This window comes from Lissotriton helveticus, chromosome 2_1 (assembly GCF_964261635.1).
Source record: "Lissotriton helveticus chromosome 2_1, aLisHel1.1, whole genome shotgun sequence".
NCBI lineage: Eukaryota > Metazoa > Chordata > Amphibia > Caudata > Salamandridae > Lissotriton > Lissotriton helveticus.
In genome coordinates, this window is record NC_136059.1 from 1,410,461,173 (window position 1) to 1,410,482,562 (window position 21,390).

General features: G+C 45.6%; 1 long non-coding RNA gene across 3 annotated transcripts in view; it reads right to left on the bottom strand.

Moving 5' to 3' along the window:
- Positions 1–20,137, bottom strand: part of LOC144818690 (uncharacterized) — a 406,168-nt gene extending 386,031 nt beyond the window's left edge. For all 3 annotated transcript variants that reach the window (XR_013607153.1, XR_013607154.1, XR_013607152.1), the window contains exon 1: positions 19,998–20,137. This is a non-coding gene — a long non-coding RNA (uncharacterized LOC144818690). The remainder of the gene's footprint in view (positions 1–19,997) is intronic.
- Between the last annotated feature and the right edge of the window lie 1,253 nt (positions 20,138–21,390).

Here is a 21,390-nt window from a genome sequence, read left to right on the forward strand (position 1 = left end):
AATACAGCAGACAACTACACCCAGTGTCTTCTACACTGCAATTTGACTTTATGTCCCATATCCCGGGATCTTAGGCCAAGATGGACTCAATAACAATTTCAATTTATCTGCATCAAGCACCACACTCACACATCAATTTAAATCAGCTCCACATAACACCACACAGCCATTTCAAAATGCAGCAATCTAAGCATAAGCAATTGCAATGTGCAACCCTATTAATACTTGCACTCCTCTGCTGATACAAGTTGTTCCCGAACTACCACAACTTCATCAATCCTTTGACATAACCATGGGCTTTTGGGGTTTGGACTGGGCTTGGGCAATTTCTAGACATGACACCCTAACTCCCTCATGTCAGTGGAAGACCATTTGGCATGCTATCAGATTTGATACAACTTTTTCTGGACCCACTTCTTGCCATTGGTCCGCCGATGGACCTTTCTCTTCGACTAAGAGGTGATGGGAGTTAGCATTAGGATCAATTAAAGTTCAATTAACAGTGCAACCCATTTGGCTACACAACGAGGACCAGGAATAAGTAACTTGGGTTAAGAAGATTTATTACAAATTCAAAATTAAATTCAAATACACTACTCAGTTCAGTTCAAACGTCTTTATTCGAATATTTCATCATAAAAGACTTCCATAAAGCAGAGTATATCAGAAAGATAAAATATAATATATATATATATACCTTGAATACTATCACACAAGAAGAGAAAAGTGGCATTTATAAAATACATCATAAATAACCGTAGTTAATAAAACAGTATTAAATCACAGAAAAAGACGTACGAAGAAGAGATAATAAGTAAAACCATTAATTTAATCGATTAACATGTGGGTGCCTACTCTAATTATCCACATCCACCCCAGAAATTTGGCAACCGAAATTGCCACTAATTTGGATGTGTTAGTCCTCAGCAGCCATACTGCATCCTGCGCCACCCGGGTTCCCAAGGTTTTACAAATCGGTTTCAACCACTTTAAACGGGGCGATCTGTAGGCTGGGCAGACAAAGAGGACATGACCTATAGTTTCTTTTAGGTCACTACACCAAGGACAAAATTCATTGGACTGCCCCCGCCATTTGGATGTGAAGGATCTTACTGGCAGCGACCCAATTCTAAATTGATGGTATAATTTTCTGTCACTGCTCTTAGTAATAAGGTCCCAATAGTCCTCTAACGAATGATCCAGTTTATGTGTCAAAAATCTACCGGTCAAAGTAGAAGAGTTAGACTGGATAACAAATTCATATCTAAGGGACGCCCAATAAAGTGATTTAAAATCCTTTTTTGAAGGAAAAATACTAATGTCAGGCGCATGCCAAAGTTGACAAAGGCCCATATTTTCCAGAATGGATCTTACGGTTCTGAACCAAGAGATGTTACCTGAACCTAATATGGATCTTAGCTCGGCAATTTCTTTAGCAAATCGAGCTAATTCAGGGGCTGTCCATATTCTCCTCCACAAAGCAACAGTCCTAAACCGAGCAACATCGTCAATAGAACGACAGCCTAGGTCAGCTAGCAAAGGTATCATGGGACTGGATGGGGGCAGACCAACCAAGTTGCGCAAAAATTTATATTGAATCTTGACCAAAGCGGAGAGATCCGCATGGCCCCATAAGTCCGCACCATAAAAGATGGCCGAACTTATTTTAGCGTTATATACTTTTAGTACTGGACACTAATCACAGCACCATGCTTTAAAGATGCAGAATAACAACAGGAAATCCCAGCCTCCTGAAGAATTTCTGATGCACCAGAACTAAACAGACAATCAATTCTGTCACTGCAATACAAAATATCAATAAAAGCAGCTGATAATCAGGGAATATTCTCAAGTTTTGTCCAGTTAAACCTAGACTCACAGCAATTAAGGTTCAGACAATGAGGATGGTTCTATCAAGCTGAGGAGTCTCAAAATTCAGGGAATTTCATGAAGGAAATCAGAGTTGAGCAAGGATAATTAAGTTTAGAAGGTATCAGCATTTCAGGAGCTTGGTCAAGAGTCTTCTATGGGTCAAGAGTAAAGTGTTAGCTAAAGCCACACTTAGGAAGGGATCAGATAGACATTGAGGTCTAATCCTCTAAGGGTAGAGAAGGTTTGAAAAAAACTTCCAACAGTATCTCTGGAAAAAGGGGTTCTGAAGTCTGATGGGATGAACATTACATTATAACACATAAGGCCCAGTAGGTACAACCTTCTTTGAACACATCATCCGGGATCCATCATTTCAGTCCGGTTCTCAGGTAGCAAATGGTCACATCGGGAAAAAAACACACACTAAACAAAGGAACAACATAAGTTTCTCACATACACATCACTTAGTTAAATTTATTCAACAGCACTTCCAATTGACATTCTGGTTCCCCATGTTTTCGGACTCTTGTCTTTATCTCTAGTACAGTAATGTATCTATTTTACAACTAACAACGCATGTGAATACCTGCAAGAAATGTCAAGTTAGCAGAAACTAACAATGCATGTGAATACCTGCAAGATATGTCGAGTTAGCAGAAAAATGAAATCAACATTTGTGTAGCATGGTGAAGAACAGACCTACAACTTAAACAATAACTCAATGGTGCACATTTAATATGCATGTGTCAAGGACTCACAATGGTGCAAGAAAACTCCTCAGGATCAGAGCGATGAACAATATGTTCCACCTCCTGGTATCTCCAATTCTGAATACCAGGAAGGCACAGAGTTTTAGAGCAATCAAGTGAGGGAAAGGGTATGAGGCAGGGAACAGCAGGGAAAAGGAAAAGTTTTCATAAAAGAACAGTTTTCTGTTTTGCTTTTTTTAAATTGTGTTCATGTTCCTCAGAATAACAAGTATGCTCCAACAGAAAGAAAGAATGAATGTTTTCTTTTTACTTAAATGGCTTTTATTTCAACTATGCATCTCCAAAGAATACTGAACGGAAGAATGTATGTCTTTTATGAACTCACATGACCTTAAGTTCAACTCTTCAGCTCTAAAGAATACAACTTTCTTCCAGTCAGCTGATAAGGGATACATTTGAAGTAACAGAGGGAAATAGGAATGCAGCTGCTGACTTAATTTACAAACACAGGTTCATTGTGATCTGTGGTTTCTTGCTCATGCTTCAAATACTGTCTTTATCTTTCCAAAAGACAGCTTTTTCAAATAACAGCTGTGATATCCAAAGGAGAGACAAAGAGTCTCTCCCAAAGTACCAGCCTCTGCAACCACATCACAAATGAATTACGCAGGCTGAAAAGCATGCAGGCTCCTCCTATAAATCCCTCATGATCCTTCAGAACTCTTCATGTCCTCCCTAGGCATCATGGAACTTGTAGTCCATGCAAACTTAGTTTGTACAGCCAAAAACACAGTTACCTCCATGTTAACCTTCACATGGAAGTAGTTTATATTTGTAATGTTTGAAGGTGCTAAGATGTTTGAATCCTGACAGCGTGTGCACATCTAAACACAAGTGATTATATAATTTTCTAATGCATCAGGGTTCATGTTAAATGTAACAGTTCAGTAAACCTTTGAAGTAATCCGAGCCTCCGGGCTCGGATTACTACGGAGACTACATCCTTAAGGAGCCGTGCACTGTCATCTATATCCTGACCCCGCAGCTGCTGAGAAAATGTATCCACCAAAGTTTACCATCGTGTTGGTTGGTGAGTCCTTCACTTGCTCCCCCCCCCCTGCCCGGTCGCTCTATGTGGGGCACTCTGGGACTGGGGAGCGAGTTCTCGTCGCCTGGGCTTGCGCTCGCCTGAACAGACAGAGTTCCCCGCCGTGAGAGCAGTCTGAAGCACGGCCCCATCAGGGCCTCTCCGGTGTGAACCCCCTCAGCCAAAATAAAAAAAGTAAATAAACAAATTAACAAAGAAATACCAAGGTATTTGATAAACCCAGGCCCTGACCGAGAATGCCGCCTCCCATCGCCTTGCCTGCCTAGCTGCTCTCCGCCTACGCCACCGGCTTCTTCCTTACACTGACCCAGCGGCTGGTTTTGCGAATATCCCCATCGGCCGATAGTGGCTGCATCTTCCTCACTGCCGCCGAATTGCCTGGGAGTTTCTCGGCTCACCTCCGTTTCCCCAGAGTACCTGGGATCTGCGAGGCGCCTTGGAACGCTCCCGCTCCTTCCTAGGCTTGCCCGTGGTGCCGCTCAGTTCACCTCCATGACATTGAATGCTGATGTCCTGACGGCCCGACATCTGATAAAGACCCACAACGAAAAAAAACAAAAAACATTCTGTTGGTGCGTTGGATCCCCGTCGGACACAAGGTACCTCTCTTACGCTGCTCGCTCGACAGCCCGACTACTGATTGTGCGTTGACCCCCTCCAGATAAGTGTGTTGGTGTGTTGCTTCCCCGTACTACACAAGGTGAGACCGCCCCCCCCTTTGCGGTGCTTGGTCCCTGATCAGCGCTCTGGAACCAACTTTGTACCCGCTCCCCCTAACACGCCTCAGCTCACCTAACTTTGTGAGTTATGACTCACGAGATCGGCTGACTGGTCTCCTAGCGGGGATTGCGGACTGAGCCTTATTTGATCACAGCATCGGCACCAGATGAGGCCTTCCTCGCCTAGCCCTGCAATGTCTTAGTTAATTATTTAATTGATTGACTTAATAGAAGTCGCTTTCTGGGAGCGCTGATTGTAAATTGGGGATTAATATGGTTTTAGTGGCAGGGCAGGGTGAAATCAAGGCGCAAAGCAGCGCTAACATTATTGCAGTTGTAACTGTTGCACTGAAATGGCTTGATCAAACCAGCCCTACAAAATGGTGCTAATGCAGAAATCCGACGACTTCGAGGCCATTCAAGATGGACGCGTTGCCATTAGAATAACAGCGCCACTTTTTAAACAGAAACACTCGGGATCTATTTTTCTTCCCCTTTGAACTACATACTGCTCCCTTCCTTTGCCTGGAGCTCCACCCTGTGGCCTAATCTTTGAACTTCGCCCCCCCTATGTTTATTTATCCTACATGTGCTGTTAATTAATTTTTGGAACTTCGCCCCCTACATGTTCTATTCCCCTCTTGTGCCTTTTATGATCCCCTCATATGCTTTTTGGTCTCTACTTTTGAATGTTTTTTATGACTTACCTCATTGCTGATTCATTACCCCCGAGGCTTTGCCGGGTGGTTGCTTACTCTTACTCTCCTGCAGTTATTTCTGTGATTTCCCTTTGTGTCCGCTCCCCCCCCTCACCACATTAGTGCTAGGACTCCAGGCGAGCATTTTGCTCGTAATTTCGTTTTTTATTGGTTCTGGACTCAATTACATTTTTTAAATACCTGGCACTGCACTCTGCCTTGTGTGGGCATTTTAAACTTTTATCTCCCTACGGGTGCTGGCCGATTGCTGGGCCAATATCCTCGGGTCCCGGGCTGTGGGAAGCTGAGACGGCCATTTTGGGTAAGGCTAGTCGCCTCTATATAATCATTCAGCTATGGCTCCGCGCAGCGGACGCGCTCAGCGGATACGCCGTCTACGCGCCGGAGTCAAGCCAGAGTCCAGCCCGTCTGCGCCTGTCCGCGACCGGACTAGGCTCGGGGCTGGACCCCTTGCTCTCCCTGATAGTGACTGTATAAATAGGGGTAGTATTCTCTATACCAAACAAAAACTACTATCTCTGTGTCTCACATTCAATGATAGCTGCCGCCACAACCTACGTGCGGACACTCCCTCTCTTCAGTGTGAGATCTGTGCCTTTACTACACACCCCCCGAACATCGAAAAACAAGAAACAGCCAAAATAAAGCTGATATTGCTCAACTGCAGATCTATGAAAAAGCACAAACAGGAGATACATGATCTGCTCACAGAGGAGGGCCCTGACGTCCTTTTTCTGACTGAAACTTGGTTAGATGACACATCGGCGCCCGAAACCCTTGAAGCTATTCCCCCAGGCTACAGTCTGCTCAGAATTGACAGAGTTCGCCAGAGAGGTGGGGGGTTAGCACTGATATATAAGGGGGACTTACAATGTACTTTAGAGAAAGCCACCCTATCTAACAGTGAGTGTGGTTTTTTCACGATAAAAGTTTGCCCTAAAAATACCATCAATGGATTCCTTATATATCGTCCTCCCGGGGGGGCCACACAGTTCTGTGACCATCTGACAGAACTGATAACTCAACCTGCACTCCGTTATAAAAAATTACTCGTTTTGGGTGACTTAAACCTCCATTTTGAAGACAATGACTGTGGGGAGGCACAGGCGGTGGTTGAAGTTCTGAAAGCTCTAATGCTCAACTTACAATCATTGTCCCCATCGCATCAATTAGGGCATCTCTTGGACCCTGTTTTTGCTAATTGGGATGGTATTAAGGTCTCCACTCCGATTAGAATCACTTGGTCTGACCATTACATTATTCCCTTTGTGGTAAATGGTACTCCTCAGGAAATCAGGAATACTAAGCCCAACTCCCACAAACGCAGAAATTGGAAAAACTTTAGCCTAGATTCTTTTAATCTTACCCTGCTAAAGGAACCCCCTCCCCGTGGTGACACCCTTCTGGAAGCATGGCATGACTATGAGAGTTGGATGTCCAAAGCCCTGGATACAGTAGCGCCTTGGACACTGAAACTCCCCGTAAGAAATACTAAAACCGCTCCTTGGTTCTCCAATGAGCTCAAGGAGAGCAAAGCGAAATGTAAAAAGCTTGAACGCTCCTGGAGAAAAAACTATGATTCAGAAAGCAAGCTTAATTACAGAGCAGAACAAAAAAAATATCATAAACTCTTGAGAGCTACTAAAGGCAATTATCTCAGGGAAAGAATAGAACTGGCAGACAACCCCACCAAAGAACTCTTCTCGGTATATAAAGAACTTACGGTACCCACTAGACTAGAGGCCCAGGACATCTACTCCAATGAGCTATGTGACTCTATTGCAGACTACTTTGTAAGCAAAGTTGAAAAAATACACACCACCTTTACGAGTGGCACTGAGCCACCGTCTGATCACGGTGCGACAGTGGATATTTCAGATAATAAACCTTGCCTGTCGTGTTTTAAAGTCCCTGACAGACAAGACCTGCTTAGCATCGCTAATAGCATTCAGTCCGGCTCACCCATGGATGTCATCCCTCCGAAACGTTGTAAGGGAATTTTAGAGAGCACTATTGATCATATTGGTCATATGATAACTCTATCCTTCCAAGAGTGCCATGTGCTGGATACATGGAAAATGGCCCAAGTCATCCCATTAAAAAAGAAACCCAATGTGCAAATTTCCCAGTTTCAGAATCTCCGCCCTATCTCCCTCCTCCCCTTCTGTATGAAAGTGGTGGAGAAGATAGCCAACATTCAACTCATGAAACATCTTGAAGATGAGTCTCTCCTTCACTCCACACAGTCAGGGTTCAGAGCCTGTTACTCTACTGAGTCAGCCCTTCTCTTCTCTACAGAATGTCTGAGGCAAATGGCGGATGAGGGGCAGACAGCAGCGTTGGTACTTCTAGATCTTAGTGCAGCTTTTGACACCGTGCTGCACACAACGCTGCTGTCTCGCCTCTCGGATATGAGAGTGGTAGGATCCGCCTTTGAATGGATTAAATCTTTTCTTGAAAACAGGAGTTTTCAAATGCATTGTCCTCCATTCAAATCCTCCCCCAGGAAGCTGGAACATGGGGTTCCACAGGGCTCCAGTTTGAGCCCTACCTTGTTCAATCTCTATATGGAACCCCTGGCCCACATTGTGCAATCTTTCGGAGTGGATATTGTCACGTATGCTGACGATACCCAACTCATGATTAAACTCACGCACAATCAGGAAGATGCCACCAATTTCTCCAACTGCCTTCTGTCAGTAGCAGGCTGGATGAATAACAACTGCCTACGCCTTAATGGCGACAAGACGGAGCTTTTAGTCATCGGTAAATCCTTTTGTGACTGGTCACCTGAGTGGTGGCCAACTGAACTGGGCGCAATTCCTTCTCCATCGGAATCAGTCAGGAACCTCGGAGTTATGCTTGATGCTGATCTCTCTTTTAAACACCAGGTCAGCAAAGTCACGGGTAGATGCTACAGCATACTCAAAACTCTTCGCAAAATCCTCGACCTTCCTCCCATCAACGCTAGGAGAAGCCTCATCCACGCATTAGTCACACCTCATCTTGACTACGGTAATGCCCTGCTTTTAGGTTTAAGTAAGAAAGGCTTACACCAACTGCAGTGTGTACAAAACGCTGCTGCACGCCTGGTTCTCAATCTGCCCCGCAGAGCATCTGGGAAGTTGGCTCTGTCAAGACTTCACTGGCTCCCCATCAGGGAGCGTATTAAGTTCAAAGCGCTTTGCTTTGCCCACCGCATTGCCCAAGGAAAGGGCCCAAGATACCTGCAAAAGCTCCTTACCGTCCATCGCCCCATCCGGAACCTGAGATCGGCCGGAGCAATGCTGTTTAAACTCCCTCGCATTCGCAAGGCCAGGATGGGAGGCCGTTCCTTTAGGTTTTTGGCAAGTAAACACTGGAACGAACTGCCCATAGATCTTCGTATGGAGCCCTCAGAAACAAGATTCAGTTCAAAACTTAAAACCCATCTTTTCCCTGCCAATTACAATTATTGTTTCTAGCTTAATTTTCCCCCTCCCTCCGGTCTTCTGCCTTCTAGGGTCTTACAGCAATTTACAGCGCGGGGACACACTGTTTTAGTGTAACCAGGCGCTCTATAAATGGCAATATTATTTTGTATTATTATTTAAATATTCAGCTGTAAGTATAGCTAAGAACTACATTTAAATCAAATATATGTACATGCTCCCGATGTCGCTCTGATACAAGAGACACATCTTGTTGGCAATCGCTGTAGGGTGCTGCACAGGGGAGGATACAAACTGGTGGCACATGCTGGATTTACCTAAATTTCCAGGGGGGTGGGTATATTAGTAAGAAACTCCTTCCCGCTGGCGATTCAGGCCACGTGGACTGATAACCGCGGTAGGTATATTGGGATATCTGGGTTGTGGGAGGGAAGAACTGTGACTTTTTTGTCTGTGTATGTTCCACCGGCCCTCCAGGTTGAAACCTTTCGAGATCTGGGTAGAATTTTTCTATCCTTGCCCCTTGGGATATTGATTGTGAGAGGTGATTTTAACGCTGTAATGAATGGAGAGTTGGATAGGTTCCCTCCCCGAGTTTTACCGTCATCCAGTCGTTGGTTGTCAGAGTTTGTGGAGACCACCGGTTTGATTGATGGATGGCGACTGGGGCATCCGTTAGACAAATATTATACTCACTCCTCGGCGGCTCATGGTTCTCTCTCGAGAATAGACTATGTCTTGGTGCCGTCGTCACAGGTAGCCGGGGTACAGGAGGTGAGGCACCTGGGCAAAGGGATCTCAGATCACTCGCCGGTCTGGTTTCGCATGGAGGTGGGGCACAGAGATGTTGGCAGAGTTGTTCCCATACACACATGGCAGTTAAAGGACCCCTCCATTCAGAAGGAAATCAGTCGAGCCACAGACCGCCACTTCCACAATAATGTTGGTACAGTGGAGTCAAAGAGCACCCTTTGGAAGGCGTACAAAGCAGTTGTAGGAGGGTGGATGCCTGACTATGGTTACCCCAGATTGTTTGCCTTGTGTTTAGCTGGTTTTTGACTTAGTTTGCCTGGGATCCTGCTAATCAGGGCCCCAGGCTATCTGCTCTCTCTTTAAAATGAACTCCATGTACCCTAGGTACATATCTAATTGGATTGGGTCACCTTATCAGCCCCTGTACAAGTGTACTATAGGTACCCAGGCCATAGGTGCATCCAAGGCCTACCAGGGGCTGCAGCATATCTTTTGCCACCCCTGGCTGGCCATCCAAACTGACACAACTGGCTGATCACTCAGCTGGGGCAAGGTTGTGTAATCACCCCTTGCTTATATATAGAATACCTATGTCTAAACCTATATCTGGACACATATGCACCTAAAAGTCACTCCTATGGCAGGCCTTAACAATCCTGGAGGCAGAGTGCTTGGTTTTATGTGAGATGGTGCTCTAGCATGAGCTGAGCCTGTCTGCAGCTTTATAGCTGTTCCAGGGTATTGCCATACCATATACATTATTATATATATATATATTTATATAAAAATAGTATATATATATTAAGTGCATTATAATCCTCGCGGTTATTGCTAACTTTGGTTTGGCTTTACCAAAACATGTCGTGTAAGGTGTCATACACTTTGGAATACTACCCCCTCGCCAATTCTGGCAACAGGTTAAGCATTCCGCCATTCTAGAGGGAGAAGACATGTAGGTAACAGTAAATGCGGTTAAAACTAACCAGAGCCCCAGTATCACAAAATGGATGCTGCTGCCACAGACACGGATCTGGCCTCCTGCTGTTGACCGAAACTCCGGCAGGGGAGGCCTGGACAAAAGGTTTCCTGTCACAGGGAGGTGTTACAAGGGAGAGGTGTGGCGCCGCGGCCAGGGCGACTGACGCTGGAATCTGGGGACCACGGTTCGATCCCCGGCTCCGGCGGCAGGTTAGCCCAGCACCATGTGACTCTGGGCAATAGCTCGCTTAATCTCCCCGACGGCCCCCCAGCGCCTAGAGACCCTTACGGGTGATTGTGCGCTTTACAAATGTGGACTTTACTTTACTTTACACCACCCCAGACAGGAGATAGTGGATTGAGGCAGGCAGGGCGAGTGAAACTAGACACTGCCTGGGGCGCACAAGGCTCCCCATGCATAGCCCATTTCAAACCGGTGCTGGGGCACTCCAGCCCCAGCTCTGGCGCAAAACTGGACAAAGGGAAAGGGGTGTAACCACCCCCTTCTTGGGTCCCACCCATAGGAGGGACCTAGCAGGTAATCCAGCCCCTTGGTTTGGAATAAAGGTAGGAGCTGTGTCCATAGACTTTAGATAATCCTGACTGAAACTTTGAAATGAAACTCTGGACTCTTCGACATCCCACTCGACATGGAAGACTGAAGAATCTACCTTGTGGTCAAGGAGTGACCACCAGGTGCAAACAGGCACCATCCAGCGCCCAACAGTTTGTTTGTTGCAGCTCCCGCCGGAGCTCAAGCAACAGGGATCAACAAGAACCAACTTCCCTGACTTCCAACAGCCCGATCCACAGTCCCAGCAAATCTGAGACCCGTGGATGCGACGTGCGGCGTGGGGCTGGCCATATTGAAAAGACTGCAAAGTTCTGACAGTGCAGCTCCCAAGGCACCCTCCAAGCTGTGCATTGGGGTTTGAGAAGTCCCAGCCCCGAGCAGCTTGTGCACCGAAGATCACCCCTCTACACTCACCGAGTGCTGCGTGGGGCCCTTTTGCATTTTCCTGCTTGATGCGTCTGTCCAGTCACTTGCCCGTTGGCTAGTGGTCTCTACGACAACGAATCTTTAAAACTACTCTGCTAGTCTGGTTGCCCCAGAATGGCCCTCGCTCCCCTAAAAAGGAGCAATCTCTCTGACCTTGCTGGTCTGAGTAAGAAGCAATCTTCAAATCCTGTGTGGGTTGCATTTGCCAAGGCCTGTTAACTCCGATCCAGAAGCTGACACCGCTGACAGCAAGAGCCTTTGTGGGACAGCTTGTGATCCACTCCTAGACATCCTCGATGCCCCTGAGTCCATATGGCAGCGGAGACAAGCTTCTCAACAACCACCTGACTGTGCCCGACATTGCCTGGTTCCTTCCTGGTTCCATCCTGGTCACTGGCTAGTGACCCAGACTCTGTCCCCTCTGCTTTCAGGTACTCTACATCTTTGATCCACCCTTGGATCCAACCGGACTCTTCTCTCCTGGCCGCCTGCAGCATCTTCATCTCCAGGCTCCATAGATCTTCACAGCAAAACCCGACACACTTTGGCACCTATGCACCCGCTTCCTGTGGGTGAGGTAACGATCAAACACCAGTGCTCCTTTAGTGGTTTACACCTCTAGTGTCCTAGTTTAAAGTGGTTAGATTCTATTCCAGTTGGAAGACTTCCAAAACAGTAACTTTGTAACTTTACGCACCATTGACTTTGCATTGGTGCATGCGTGTGCTTTTAGCGCTGCACCCGAGTCCCGCGGGCTACTCCTGACCAAACTACAGTTAGCCCAGTGTAGTCCCAGCGATTCCCAAGGCCCTAGGCCTTACCATTGTTCGTAAAGCGGTCCTTATACCACTTATTTAGTATATGGTTTGAGTGGCCACCGGCCCTATCCATAATTGTGCAACTTTTGAATCTTTAACTGTGCTTTTGTTTAAACGCTTGTGCCTCTGTCCTCATAAAGAGTACAGAGGATTATTCTAGTAATAAATACATATATTTTTATGATATATAACTTGTGTGGTGTCCTTTCATTTGATATTACAGGATTGCATATGGTAAAACAGCTGGCTTCACATGCCCTCTTGAGTTAAGCCTATGACTGCTTAGTTCATGCTACCCCTAGGATAGCTTGTCTATAAGGTTGACTTTACAACCACCACCATAAGGGATTGTTTGGACTGATACAAGGTGCTCACTAGAATTGTGAACATCATACATCAGGCCAACTTCTCACAGCAGTGATTTGGGGAGCAGCGCTGTCGCTGATCTCCGAAAAGAAGAAAAAAGGCCGCGAAGAAGTAGATAGAGTAGAGGCAGAGTTGGTGGCACTGGAGGGGGAGGAGTCGGAGACTAGCACTCCGGAGTTGGGACACCGTCTGAAACTCCTCCATGATGAGTATAAGAACCTGGCGAGAGAAAGGGCTAGGGCGCAACATGCGGATACTCAAAGTAGGATTTACGAGCATGGTGATAAGGCCGGGAAGTTGATAGCGTGGTTAGAGAGAGGGGAGAGGGCGGCGAGACTGGTACCTGAGTTGTACTCAAACGACTTAGGAAAAATTACAGATCCACAACAGATAGTAGAGGAGTTATCGTCCTACTATAGACTGGTTTACACAGCTGCAAATGCATGTACAGAGATTGAGAACGCAGATATGCTGCAAGATATCCAGATGCCGACTCAGTATAGCTTTATTCGATTTTGGTTCAAAAATCATAAAAGCGTACAGTTTAAATCAGTTATAAAAAAACATACATACAATAACACATAATATCTACAAGTTAAAAACTTTTGCCCAACCTGTGGGGATAAATATCTTAATTATAACGTACTTTTCACAGGTTAAGATTAAATCACACAGTAATTAATAGGGGTTCCAGTACTTAGGACTATAAAACAATGATTCCTGTCGGGTATAAGTGGGAAAACTACGGCCGCTCGATGCATGGAGTCCTCTGCCCATTAGCATGTTGCGCCCTACCTTCAGACTAGATGAGGGGATGCACGGCATACTAGGGTAAAAATCATGCAAATCCCAGACAGAGATTGGGCCGTTTCCCACTTGGGGTGCACAGGTACGCAGGTACGGGACAATGTATCTCTGCCTAAATCTAACAAGTACTAGGTCACCAGCGATATCTTTTTGGAGGGAACCAGCCAACCCACCCTTCTAACACTCATTATTTTACCCTCGAGGGTAGGTGGCAGGGGTCTATTTTTTGTCAGACAAAATTTAACCGTGTTCAGGAGGTCATGTTGTCTCTCGGTTTTCCCAGGTGTAAGTACTGGTACTCCCGCTAGGACACACATAAAAGGAGCTGCCTCCGGTGAGAGTTGGATAGGAGTAGCTTTATTATACTGTGCTCTAGGAGCAGCAAGCTGCAGCAAAACAGATGTAAGAGAGATTTTGCGAGCTATTGGGGCTGGTGCGTTAGAGACAATTGGTTGGGTTCAAACCCTTTTGTCTTGCGTGATTGGCTTAGGGTCTTTGGGAGTAGATGGTGGATGGGAACAATTGGGTGTTACAAAACTTTTATTAGCTAGCAAGTTAGACTTGATAGTTTCCTCCATTCCCGTCAGCCTGTCCCCTAGTGTGTTAATTTTTTCTATCAGTGGTGATATATTAGAGCAAACCAGTTGTTCAATAAGGGATAATAGATCCGGCTGTATAGGAAGTACTAGAGCGACTAATTTCTCGACTGTCTCAGCAGTCGTGGAAGAATTGCTAACTGGAACTGTGGGACTTAAACACAATTTTTGGAGTTTTGATTGGTTCCCAGTGTTATTAACCCCATTACGTTTCCTTTTAGCAGATGAGAACTGGGGAAATGCAATCCTTTGGGTGTTTTCAATATTGGCTTTTTTGGATGATGGGAGGGGTTGCAAGGTACTATCGGTATCGGGTAATACACAGAAGCTCTCGGCAGGAAGCGGTGATTCCACTAAGACATGTGTAGTTTTACACAGGGTGTTTAGCTCATCTAACCACGGGAAAGCTTGGTTTGTGTCTACTGTTTGTGAGGGCAATTGCTTAGTCCATCTATTATGTGTGGGCTGGGGAGATATGCCGTTATCGACTTCTCTAGCAATGGACAATGTTGTACTATTTATATTATCCCCCTTGGGAGTCATGGTGTGGTTTGAGTGTAACAAAGTATTTATCGGCAAATCATAAAGGTCGGAACAGAGTGTGTCCTTGGAAAAAGGCAAAGTCAATAGGAGGAAAGCCAAAAAGAAGCAAGTGTCTTTCTTTACCTACTCTTAACAAAGAGTCAAGGGGGATATCCCCGTCCCGTCCTCCTCGGGTCTCTAAGGGCCACAGAGGGCCCGCCCTTTGCCCGGGCTTAGCCCGCGTGCGGCCCCGCTCCACCAGGGGGTCAGCTGCGTGGACCTCTGTCAGGTTGGAAATATGCCCCCAAAAGTGCTGCAAGCCCTCGCTCCACCGGGGGGTCAGCTGTCTTTTATGCGCCTCCGGGCGCGAAAGTATCTGGTGGTAGGCGGCGTCCCTAACCAGCAAGGGATGCTGGATGCTGTGGTTTCCCCTCTCCCTGCACGGCGGCTGCAATGACACCAGCGGCAGCGAGGGAGAGAAGTGAGAAGTGAGCAGGGAGAAGCGGCGTCTGCAGAACATCTGTCAGGTTAGAAATATGCCCCCAAAAGTGCTGCAAGCCCCCCCCAGAGGCCGACTCTATCGGAAGAAGATGGGCAATTTCTTGACTCTCCTCTCACGATTGATGAGGTGGCGCAGGCGATTAGGGGGGTGAATTCGGGGAAGGCCACCGGCCCAAACGGAATCCCCGTAGAGCTGTATAAACCGAATGCCAATAAATTGGCACCCTTTCTGCGAGAAATGTTTCTTGAGAGCAAGGAGGAGGGCCGCCTCCCATATGATCAGCGAATAGCCAATACAGTGGTCATTCATAAAGAGGGTGAGCCGCGGACGGAGTGTTCCTCCTACCGACCAATATCACTGTTAAATGCAGAGCCCAAGATATTGGCAAAATTGTTAGCTACCAGACTAGTGAAGGTCATTACTGTCTTGATCCATCGGACCAGTCAGGATTTATGCCTCACCGTAATACGGAGCTAAATATACGGAGGCTGCATGGGATCCTGGCCAGTGCATCGTATATACATGAACCGGCAGTCCTCTTGTCGTTAGACGCCACTATGGCCTTTGACAGAGTCGAATGGCCCTATCTGTTTGCAGTTTTGAGTAAAATGGGCTTTGGTCCCGAATTAATTGGGTGGGTCCGTCTCTTTTACTCATCCCCCCTTGCTAGAGTGGTGGTAAATAATCACAAGTCACGGATTTCCCTCTGGGGCATGGTACAAGGCAGGGGTGCCCTCTCTCGCCCTTACTGTTTGCACTGGCACTCGAGCAGCTGGCGGCTTGGGTGTGATGTGACAGGTCAATCAGAGGGCTGCGATGGACGCAAGACTGGGAGGACAAGATATCGCTATATGTGGATGATATCCTGCTTTATCTCACTACTCCCAGAGAGTCACTGATTAATTTTTTAGACGTCCTTGCCATATTCGGGAGGTACTCGGGCTTTGCCATCAACTGTATGAAGTCAGTCCTCTTCGTGCTTAGTGGTGACCCGCCTGACATCCTGAACTACTGTCCCCTGCGGATAGAACCGATGGGCTTTCGATATCTGGGTATTTTTATGACCATGGACCCGAAACTACGATACGACAAAAATCTGGGGCCTCCGTTGGCTCGGTTCCGACGTGATGTGGAGAGATGGAGGGAGCTGCCACTTTCCCTATTGGGGCGCGCCACACTGTTTAAAATGATGTCGGTGCCCAGGTTTCTGTATGCGCTTCAAAATGCTATGGATCCAGTGCCTCCCTCCTATTTCAAGGATATAGAGTCTCTCCAGAGACGGCTCCTCTGGGAAGGTAGACCACATATTGCGTTTACTAAACTCACATTGCCCTGGTATGACGGGGGTATTGGTCTGCCTGATCTCCGTAAATATCATTGGGCCTCTCAACTGGCGGCGATTAATCATGCGATCTATGGATCACCTCTGGACCCCTGATATGCTATGGACCGGGGCCAGATGCCGGGAAGCACCTATATGAGAGCCCTCTACTCTAAACCGGGTAAGATCCCCCTTGTTGGGCCAGCTGCGCACGCAGTTCGGGTGTGGCACATGGCTAATCGACATCTCAAGTGGGATAGAAGGATCACACAGGCTACTCCATTGTGGAGCTCTGAGGGCTTAGGTAATTTATGGAAAACTAAGGGATTTGACTGCCGGGACCTTATTGGGATTTCACGGGTCAAAGATGTTTGGGGGAAAGATGGGATCCTTACATTTGAGGCCCTACAAAACAGCTATCAGCTAAGCGAGAGTGAGAGATATAGATATCTCCAAATAAGACATGCCCTGCTGACAAATATTCCTCGGGGCACAGTGCCAGAAAAGTGATTAATCACATGGAGGACCCGCTAGCAACACTTAGAGAGCAATGGAGTGCGGATGGGTTAGTCATAGATGATGAGGATTGGAGAGAAGCGGTGTCCTCTCCTAAAACAGTGGCCATCCAGATGAGATTACGACTAGTGCAATTGAAAATCCCGCATCGGTCCTACATGACGGGGCCCCGCTTGGTACGGATGGGTTTGGCTGTGGAGGGAGGGTGTAAGAGAGGGTGTGGAGAGACTGGCACGTTTATGCACATATTGTGGCACTGTTAGGAGATGCAGCACTATTGGGCTCAGATTCATGGGAGGTTCCAGGAGCTACTGGGGGTGGAAATACATATGGAGACCCGACGCTGTATTTTGAATGTTTGGGAACCCTCAGATCTCACAGCACTTGGGAAGCGATGGTTGACGCTCGCATGTATGATTGCAAAGCGTAACATCGCACACCTATGGGGTGCTAACCAGGCGCCTCAAATAGGGAAATGGATGGAGGACCTTGATTGGAGCATGTTGAGAGAGAGATCGGTATATGTGGCGAGGGGTCGACCTGGAGGGTGGGGGAAAATCTGGGGCGCGTGGAATAGCTATAGAGGAAATATCTGTGGCCCTCACATTGTGCAAAATGATGCTGTAAATCTGGAGTCCCCATGACCCACGATGAAGCTCGTCATTTACATTATGATGATTGGTAATGTACAAGTGATTGTCGCATTTATTGATGGTCGCCTGATGCTTATTATTTAGTTTTGTTTGTTAATAATAAAAGTTGTTTTAAAAAAAAATCAAATATATGAAATATAAATGCACACATTACACAAACTTCATGTTGTTTCAAGTGAAATCACACTCTACCTATGTAAGTATGGTTTCTATTCAGTTTTCAACTCAATAAATGTTATTCACGAGATGTAGCACACAATTTAGGAAAATCACATTTCATCTCTATGTAATATTCAAGCGCAACACTTACATTCGTTTTTTAAACCTTGTATGAAACGTGCTAAGGGCATTATCATACCGTGTCTCTCAGTTATCTATCTGTGACGTATTTCTGATGTGTAAAGGGTGGGCAACTTTTGTGCTGCACCAACTGTAAAAGGCAGAACTTTGAAGCTTGTATGTTGACTAATTGTGGTTGAGTACCTGGAAAGTGATACAGTCAATGTTATTTATTCATTCAATGTGCTTATAACATACTTCCATAGTAAACCAGGTTATAAAGTTTTATGAAGATGGTACATAAGAGTAAAAAGTGCATTAAATAGGGAACATCAAATCGGAGTGAAAAAAAGCAAAAGTCATGATACCAACATTCAAACAGAATGATTAAAAATGTAATAGAATATATGGGATATCAGCCAATCTGAGCATAACCCTCGCAAATATTAGGTTTGCAAAGAGTCAAAAGATCCGATCCTCCTCACCAATGAGTGTGATTCAGGTAAGTACCGGCTGGTTCTTAAGACATGATTACTACTGATAATTTATAAACTGTAAAAGGAGCCAGTGCAAGGCAGACAGAAAGGAAGTGACTCGATACCTTAGCCTCCACCACCAAGAGAGCTGTAAAATGAAGGCAGATATGAAAGGAGCTAGGATGGAGTTAGAACCACTCAGGCAAAAAGGGAGGATATATAACCTTGATGACCCAGACACAGCAAACTGGGAAAGATAAGACCGTATGTACCAAGAAAATGCCACTAACTAAAAACTGATTCGGCCCTTCAAACTCGTCTTTACATTTAAGCCTTTTAATCTTTTTAGCACAGTAGTTGTCAGCCTCAGCTTGTCTAAATGATGCTGTCAGGACCGAGCTACATCTCTCAATGGAATAGTACCCACCTACTCAACAACAGATTGCTGAAATATTGCTCGGTTCTTTGCCCCAGTAGGCACTGAATTACTGACCCCTGACCACTTCTGATACTTATACAGTTTTGCTCTTAGCTGATTATGGCACAGTCAATCACAATTATTGCTCCAAGGGTTTGAGCTATATTTATGGAATTTACACAACCCTCTGGCCACAATAAGCCTGGTCTCTTCAGCTTCCCACCCTCTATTAAATGAACATGACACTGCAAATCGTTTCCAAATAATTGGTTTCTGTTCTAGAATAATGCTCACTACAAGCATAGTACTTTTTCACAAAAGCAATCTCTCTGGTGAACAGTTTTTGTGTATGTTAATTTAATTCATGGCACTGCGTTTTAACAGAATGTTGCCAAATGCTTGTCCTAACAAATGTTCAGTTCGTCATATTGCCTTTAGAGAGTTTCGAAGAGTGGGGAGCAGTGAACACACTCTTGATGAGCCCCACACTCCTGAAAAAGGGTCTATCTATCAATCAAGTCCAAGTGGGTGAATGCACCTACATTGCAACCATCTGTAGACTCCTCATTTTATATCCGACCTATGATTATGTTTTGATGTTACAGTGTACACATACATCTGATATGAAAGAGTATTTCTTTTGCAATCGGACTCAATACCATATATTCTTATGTTCATGTATATCTATTTTATCAGGTGACATTCTACACCAAAGCCTGTAATTAAGATATATTAATTGTGAGATTAATATATTCATTAAACACATGCAATCACTTTGCTATAATTATTTGTTCCGCAAATCTGTTCTTAATGGAACGTCTTCTAATAGAAAGAAATCGCTGCTGGAAATGTTTCACGCGCGCACACACATTATCTTGTTTTTTTATTAAATAATTCACCACAGAGTTAATAAATGTTTCTGTTTCCAGTGAAAACCACCCGGTTGACAATAATTTAACATAAAAAGACCGTCATGAGCCCTGAGTACGAAAAGAAATCAAAGTCCAAATCTGTTGCATGATCTTTGCTATCTGCCAACCCACAGCAGCTATAATTATTCACTGCATCAATAATGAAGTCTGAATCATGCACCACTGGCCGCCAAGAACAAACTGTCTGACCATCATTGAGAAGCAGTGAATCCTGCCATGTGAATAAATTCTGTCTTAACTAACAGCTTCTGATTTGAAGAGATGCGCACTTGGGAATTGGTTTTACCCATTAGCCAATCATCACATTTATGTGCTACAATATGAATAACTAGCAGCCCGTCCCGACCTTGTCCGGGAGCAATCAGGCTTTCCCGACCCCCGCCCGCCCGACATTGTCCAGCAGCCCGGGCCCCTGCCCGCCCCGTACCCCGCCCGTCCCGTCCCCCGCCTGCCACGTCCCCCGCCTGCCCTGACATTGTCCGTGGGCCCCCGGAGCCTTACCTCAGCCACCGCTCCTCCCCCGCGCTCCTCAGTTCACCGCTCCGCCGCTCCTCACCGCTCATCACTGCTCCTCCCGCCTGTCTGCCGATCCTCACCGCCTGTCCGTTGCTCGTCACCACTCCTCCCCCGCGCCATGTCCGCCGCTCCTGGACGCCGCTCCTCCCCACGCTCCTGACGTCAGCACGCAGGTCGCGGCCGGGGCTACTTCGAAGGGACTACTTTTTTTTAAGGTAAATTTTTTAAATAACGCATATTTTTATAGTTTATATAGCCTATGTCCATCTGCACACCCTGATTACAATGATGTATCGGGTGTGTGGATTGGCGCTGTGGTTCCCGAGTTTACCCGCCTCAAAGGTTCAAAGTTCTTGCTTTATAATAGTAGTATAGATTCTGAAGCATTTTTTTAACAAATATTTTATTGTTTTGTAATCAAGGCATACATTAAGAAGAGACAGATATGAGGTGTAAGATACCTGCACACTACAATGTAAAAAACGGAGCAAAGAGCTAGTACATTTTGAATAAGTTGTGAGGATTGTCAGCCATGCACTGGATAGTTCCATTACACAAATTTTGAGAACGATGTAGCATAAAATTCTAGAAGTAAGATGCAGGGTTGCATACTATATATAGTAGTACCGTAGATTACATTACAATAAATGACATTCTAGGTGTAGCATTACATTCTAGATGTAGCATTATGTCCTAGATGTGTTAGATTTTAGATTTTTAGATTTGAGGATCAAGCGTGTAGGAATACATTTGAAGATCTTTAAGGAGGGTAGAGAAGCATTTTCTACATCACCTTAGCTGACAAATCTATGCTTACAGTTTGATAACGGGTCCATCATATGGGAGACTGCAGAGTGAGGCCTAAAACATTGTCCAGTATTCCACCTGTGTGTATACATATTGATGTACTCTGTGGTAAATAACATTACTCCGACTGAGTGGTAAACACCTCCTATTCCTAATTTTTTTAAGAAAATGAGGCATAACCTATGAAATCAGTATTTAACACACCAAACTCAGCGTGTTTTGTCTTTTTAGGACTTACCCCTAACCACCCTGATAAGCTTTGTCAAGTTTTATTTATTTTTGTTTAGAAACATTTTATTAAGAGATTTTCCATAAGATACAAAGTGGTGAATAAGTAGCCAGACATTAAGGGCACATATCAATGGTGCTAGGGGCTAACAATAAAGGGGCTTATTACGATGTTAAGCGGACACTTGATAAGGGTCCGACTGACCTCCAGTATGCAATCCCAACCACAGAATTACGATGCGACCGCACACGGTGCAGTCGCATACTCCCATTTCCCTATGGAGCTTGTGCTGCAGCCGTAAACCGGCTGTAGCACTTGCTCCCATAGAGGAATGGGAGATTA